Source organism: Triticum dicoccoides, chromosome 3B (genome assembly GCF_002162155.2).
Source record: "Triticum dicoccoides isolate Atlit2015 ecotype Zavitan chromosome 3B, WEW_v2.0, whole genome shotgun sequence".
Lineage (NCBI taxonomy): Eukaryota > Viridiplantae > Streptophyta > Magnoliopsida > Poales > Poaceae > Triticum > Triticum dicoccoides.
In genome coordinates, this window is record NC_041385.1 from 33865664 (window position 1) to 33872623 (window position 6960).

At 46.2% G+C, this 6960-nt stretch overlaps 1 pseudogene; it reads right to left on the bottom strand.

Moving 5' to 3' along the window:
- LOC119279187 overlaps window positions 1-6960 on the bottom strand; it is a 28926-nt pseudogene that overhangs the window by 5011 nt on the left and 16955 nt on the right.

Consider the following 6960-nt stretch of genomic DNA (forward strand, 5'->3'; position numbering starts at 1 on the left):
AGGGGGGCATTGGTACCGGTTTGTGCCACCAACCGGCACCAATGCGCCCCATTAGTCCCGGTTGGTGCCACCAACTGGGATAAAGGCCTTGTGCTGCCTGCGTCGCGGCATGAAAGTTTAGTCCCACCTCGCTAGCTGAGGGAGCTCGAGAGTGGTTTATAAGCCCCAGTCCCGCTGCCCTCTCGAGCTCCTCTCAAATGCAGGCTTACGGGCCTAAACGCACTATATATGTGTCTGTGGGCCTATTGGGCATACTGCGGGCCTGAATCTTGGCCCATTGTTGGGTTTCTAGTCGTATTCAGGCCGTGGTGGCCCTTTAGATGTCACTTTATTTTGCTTTGAATTATTTATTTTCTTTTGATTTTTGCTTTATTGTTTTTATTCTTTTTTCTTTTAGATCAGAATAATTATAATTTCTGTTACTCCATTAGTTTCCAAATTTGAATAATTATAATCTTTATGCAACTAAAAATATATTTGGAGTGATTCTTTTTCCTCATATTTAATATTACTGCGTTTTATCATTATATTGAAAAACAGATTTTGTTATTTTAGTTTCTATAAAAAAATCTTTATGACAATTCTTTTTGCTACTAAAGTTTCTAACAAAAAATTCTTTATGATAATTATTTCTGCTTTTAATGTTTTGAACAGAAAATACTTTGATAATTTTAGTTGCATAAATTTTATATAATTTTAGTTTAAAAAATACTAGAGGTTTATAAAAGCTTTTTAGTTGATTCCTTTTGCTATTAGAGTTTTATAAAAGCATTTACTGGTTTTTTTGAGCTATAAGACCTTGAAATTGAAAAGCATTTCAAATGAACTCTGAAAAGGTTGGAAGTTGCATGGTATCATCATTTCATCCACATAGCATGTGCAAGAAAGTTGAGATGGTTACGACAAAAACTGGATGCACTTCATGTACAAAACGGACAATCTCTTTCGAAGTATCAGTATTTCATACGGAAACTTGTCTGTTACAACACGCATTTCAAATGAACTACGAAAAGGTTGAAAGTTGGCATGGTATCATCATAATAGTTGTGGAGAAAGTCTTCACTTTTTCTTCGCTTGTGTCCTTTCCTTATTGCGCCGTAACCATGGATAATCTTCATCATTTATTAGGATTCTTGGGTCAGCCTTGACTTTTAAGGGAGGAATTTCATGAAACTTTTCATAATCTTCGGACATGTCTGTCTTGCCCTCCACTCCCACGATGTCCCCTTTTCCCGAAAGAATTATGTGGCACTTTGGCTCATCGTATGATGTATTCGTTTCCTTATTTTTTATTTTTCTCGGTTCGGTAGACATGTCCTTCACATAGATAACCTGTGCCACATCATTGGCTAGGACGAATGGTTCGTCAGTGTAACCAAGATTGTTCAGATCCACTGTTGTCATTCTGTACTGTGGGTCTACCTGTACCCCGCCTCCTGACAGATTGACCCTGTTGCATTTAAACAAAGGGACCTTAAAATCTACTCCGTAGTCAAGTTCCCATATGTCCACTATGTAACCATAATATGTGTCCTTTCCCCTCTCGGTGGCTGCATCAAAGCGGACACCGCTATTTTGGTTGGTGCTCTTTTGATCATGGGCGATCGTGTAAAATGTATTCCCATTTATCTCGTATCCTTTCCAAATCATTACAGTTGAAGATGGTCCCCTGGACAACGAGTACAACTCCTCACAAACAGTGTTTTCACCTCTGAGACGTGTTTCCAACCAACTACTGAAAGTCCTAATGTGTTCACATGTAATCCAGTCATCGCACTGCTCTGGGTGTTTGGAGGGCAGACTGTTCTTGTGTTCATTGACATAAGGGGTCACCAAGGTAGAGTTCTGTAGAACTGTAGTGTGCTTGAGACCAGGAATACCCGTCCCTGCATATTATTGTCTCCCCTCCAAGCGTGCCTTTTCCAGTCAGTCTCCCCTCATATCGCGATTTAGGGAGACCTATCTTCTTAAGGCCAAGAATGAAGCCAACACAAAACCCAATGACATCCTCTGTTTGATGGCCCATGGAGATGCTTCCTTCTGGCCTAGCACGGTTACAGACATATTTCTTTAGGAAACCCATGAACCTCTCCAAGGGGTACATATTGTGTAGAAATACGGGGCCCAGAATGACAATCTCGTCAACTAGATGAACTAGGATGTGCGTCATGATATTGAAGAAGGATGGTGGGAACACCAGCTCGAAACTGACAAGACATTGCACCACATCACTCCTTAGCCTTGGTATGATTTCTGGATCGATCACCTTCTGAGAGATTGCATTGAGGAATGCACATAGCTTCACAATGGCTAATCGGACATTTTCTGGTAGAAGCCCCCTCAATGCAACCGGAAGCACTTGCGTCATAATCACGTGGCAGTCATGAGACTTTAAGTTCTGAAACTTTTTCTCTGCCATATTTATTATTCCCTTTACATTCGACGAGAAGCCAGTCGGGACCTTCATACTAAGCATGCATTCAAAGAAGATTTCCTTCTCTTCTCTGGTAAGAGCATAGCTGGCAGGACCTTCATACTGCTTTGGAGGCATGCCGTCTTTTTCGTGCAAACGTTGCAGGTCCTCCCGTGCCTCAGTTGTATCTTTTGTCTTCCCATACACGCCCAAGAAGCCTAGCAGGTTCACGCAAAGGTTCTTCATCACGTGCATCACGTCGATTGAAGAGCGGATCTCTAGGTCTTTCCAGTAGGGTAGGTCCCAAAATATAGATTTCTTCTTCCACATGGGTGCGTGCCCCTCAGCGTCACTCGGAACAGCTAGTTCGCCAGGACCCTTTCCAAAGATAACGTGTAAATCATTGACCATAGCAAGTACGTAATCACCGGTACGCATGGCGGGCTTCTTCCGGTGATCTGCCTCGCCTTTGAAATGCTTGCCTTTCTTTCGACATTGATGGTTGGTCTGAAGAAATCGACGATGGCCTAGGTACACATTCTTCCTGCAGCTTCCCAAATTTATACTTTTGGTGTCAGCTAAACAGTGCGTGCATGCGTGGTATCCCTTGTTTGTCTGTCCTGAAAGGTTCTGAGAGTGGGCCAATCATTGATGGTTACAAACAGCAACGCGTGCAGGTTAAATTCCTCCTGTCTGTGCTCATCCCACACACGTACACTGTTTCCATCCCATAGCTGTAAAAGTTCTTCAACTAATGGCCTTAGGTACACATTAATGTCGTTGCCGGGTTGCTTAGGGCCTTGGATGAGAACTGGCATCATAATGAACTTCCGCTTCATGCACATCCAAGGAGGAAGGTTATACATACATAGAGTCATGGGCCAGGTGCTGTGATTGCTGCTCTTCTCCCCTAAAGTATTAATGTAATCCGCGCTTAAACCAAACCATACGTTCCTTGGGTCATGTGCAAACTCAGTCCAGTACTCTCTCTTGATTTTTCTGCACTGCGACCCGTCAGCGGGTGCTCTTAACTTCCCGTCTTTCTTACGGTCCTCACTGTGCCATCACATCAACTTGGCATGCTCTTTGTTTCTGAACAGTCGTTTCAACCGTGGTATTATAGGAGCATACCACATCACTTTGCAGGAACTCTCTTCCCGCGGGGCTCGCCGTCAACATCACCAGGGTCATCTCGTCTGATCTTATACCGCAATGCACCGCATATCGGGCATGCGTTCAAATCCTCGTATGCACCGCGGTAGAGGATGCAGTCATTAGGGCATGCATGTATCTTCTGCACCTCCAATCCTGGAGGGCATACAATCTTCTTTGTTGCGTACGTACCCAGCTTTGTGTTGGCATCTTTGCAATTGGGGTACAACCCTTTTTTGTGATCCTCTAACATGCGATCAACCTTCAGCTTCTCCTTTTGACTTTCGCATTGCGTCCTTGCATCGACAATGACCCGGCGGAGATCATCATCGGGCACATCATCTGATTCCTCTTGATCTTCAGCAGCATCCCCCGTTGCAGCATCATCGGGCACATCGTCTGGTTCCTCTTGATTTTCAGCAGCTCCCCCCGTTGCAGCATCACCGTATTCAGGGGGCACATAGTTGTCATCGTCCTCTTCTTCTTCACCGTCTTCCATCATAACCCCTATTTCTCCATGCCTCGTCCAAACATTATAGTGTGGCATGAAACCCTTGTAAAGCAGGTGGGTGTGAAGGATTTTCCGGTCAGAGTAAGACTTCGTATTCCCACATTTAGTGCATGGACAACACATAAAACCATTCTGCTTGTTTGCCTCAGCCACTTCGAGAAAATTATGCACGCCCTTAATGTACTCGGAGGTGTGTCTGTCACCATACATCCATTGCCGGTTCATCTGCGTGCATTATATATAATTATGTGTGTCAAAAGTAAGAAAATCAGACAAATATCTACCTAAAGTAAGAAAATCAGACAAGTATCATAAAGAAGATAAGAACAAGAGGCTCACCACGGTGGTGCCGGCGACGAGATCGGCGCGGGCGATCAACGGCGGTGAAAACGGGGACGGGGCGTGATGGACCGCTAAATCTAGACAAATCTCAAAGAAAATGGAGCTCCTAGGTCGAGCTTCGAGAAGAGAAAGCTTAACTAGTGTGGCTCGGGCATTTCATCGAACATCTCATGTGCATAGGAGGTGAACTAGAGCACCCAAATGCCCTCTCCTCGCTGGATTGAAAAAACAGAGCACTGGAGTGCTCTGCCGTGGCGGTGGGTATATATAGGCAAGTTATTTGTCCCGGTTCATGGCATGAACCGGGACTAAAGCACCCCCTTCTGTCCCGGTTCAAGCCACGAAGCGGGACCAATGGTTGTGGGACAGGAGCGAGGACCATTGGTCCCGGTTCGTGGCTTGAACCAGGACAAATGGTTCCACACTAACCGGGACCAATGCCCACGAGGCCCCGGCCGGCCCCCTGGGCTCACGAACCGGGTCTAATACCCCCCATGGGTCCCGGTTTTTGAAGAACCGGGACTAATGGGCTGGTCAGGCCCGAACGGTAGCCCTGTTTTCTGCTAGTGCTGCCTGCGCGTTGGGGCGTCCGGTAAGGACACTGGCGATGTAAGCAAGCGGGACAACGTCGCCGCTCGCGGTGATGCTGCCCCGGAGGGGAATCCTCGGGTGTACACCTTTGTTGATGAGCTTTGTGATGGCCTCGAGAATCTCAAAACGTATGCCAGAATAGCCTTGGAGGAGGGTGTTGATGCGAACGAGCATGGACGCGCGTGTAACCTCTGATGACAGCTCGTGGTTGCTTCCAATGCCAAATATACCAGCAATGAGATGCCTGCAAGGAAGAATATGGTCAATGCCGGCCGGGCAACAGATCACTGGTGGAAAAACAGGCTTCCGTCCAGCCCCATAAGTCGCGAAGCTGTAGGAACCGCGACTAATGGGACCTTTAGTCACGGTTCTGGAGGTGAACCGCGACCAAAGGCCTGGGCCCAGGGCGCTCGGTGGCCAGCTGGCGCACGTGAGGGTCTTTAGTCGCGGTTGGCCAGGACAACCGCGACTAAAGGCCTTCGGGCACCTTTAGTCACGGTTTGCCAGGCCAACCGCAACTAAAGCCCCTCCCCTATATATACCCATCCAGCAGCCAACACTTAGCCATTTGGAGCCATTCTCTTCACAAGTGGGTGTAGGTTTGCTTTTGGTTCCTCTTATGCACATAAGGTGTTTGATGAAATGCCCCAAGAGCATGAAACAAACATGACATGAAGTGTTGGAGCCACACTCCTCGATCGCGGTTAGCAACTTGATGAACCTTTGATGTGTCATTGATAAAATATGCATGTGTGCAGTTCATTGTTTAATTTATATTGTTTGTAGCTAGTTAGTTTAACAAATGCATGATGGTTAATTATATATTTTATATTATAATAATGCAGATGAATCGGCAATGGATGTACGGTAACCGACTCTTCGGCGAGTTCACTACGGGTTTGAAAGATTTCCTCGTAGTGGCTAATGCGAACAAGCAGGGGGGTTTTGTTATCTGTCCATGTGTTATCTGTAAGAATCAGAAGGGTTACTCTTCCTCAAGAGATGTTCACATGCATCTGCTTCGGCACGGTTTCATGCCAAGCTATAATTGTTGGACCAAGCATGGAGAAAGAGGGGTTATAATGGAAGAAGATGAAGAAGGGGATGATTTCATCGATGAAAGCTATCTTGCTCATTTCGGTGATACTTTCATGGAGGATGCTGAAGGTGAAGGGGAAGGTGAAGAAGAGGCACGTGATGATCCCGTTGATGATCTTGGTCGGACCATTGCTGATGCACGAAGACGCTGCGAAACTGAAAAGGAGAGGGAGAATTTGGATCGCATGTTAGAGGATCACAGAAAGGCGCTGTACCCCGGATGCGATGATGGTCTGAAAAAGCTGGGCTGCACACTGGATTTGCTGAAATGGAAGGCAGAGGCAGGTGTAGCTGACTCGGCATTTGAAAACTTGCTGAAAATGTTGAAGAATATGTTTCCAAAGGATAACGAGTTGCCCGCCAGTACGTACGAAGCAAAGAAGGTTGTCTGCCCTCTAGGTTTAGAGGTTGTGAAGATACATGCATGCATCAACGACTGCATCCTCTACCGCGGTGAATACGAGAATTTGAATGAATGCCCGGTATGCACTGCATTGCGTTATAAGATCAGAGGCGATGACCCTGGTGACGATGTTGAGGGCCAGAAACCCAGGAAGAGGGTTCCCGCCAAGGTGATGTGGTATGCTCCTATAATACCACGGTTGAAACGTCTGTTCAGGAACAAAGAGCATGCCAAGTTGTTGCGATGGCACAAAGAGGACCGTAAGTCGGACGGGGAGTTGAGACACACCGCAGATGGAACGCAATGGAGAAAGATCGACAGATGGTTCAAAGATTTTGCAGCTGACGCAAGGAACATAAGATTTGCTCTAAGTACGGATGGCATGAATCCTTTTGGCGAGCAGAGCTCCAGCCATAGCACCTGGCCCGTGACTCTATGCATCTACAACCT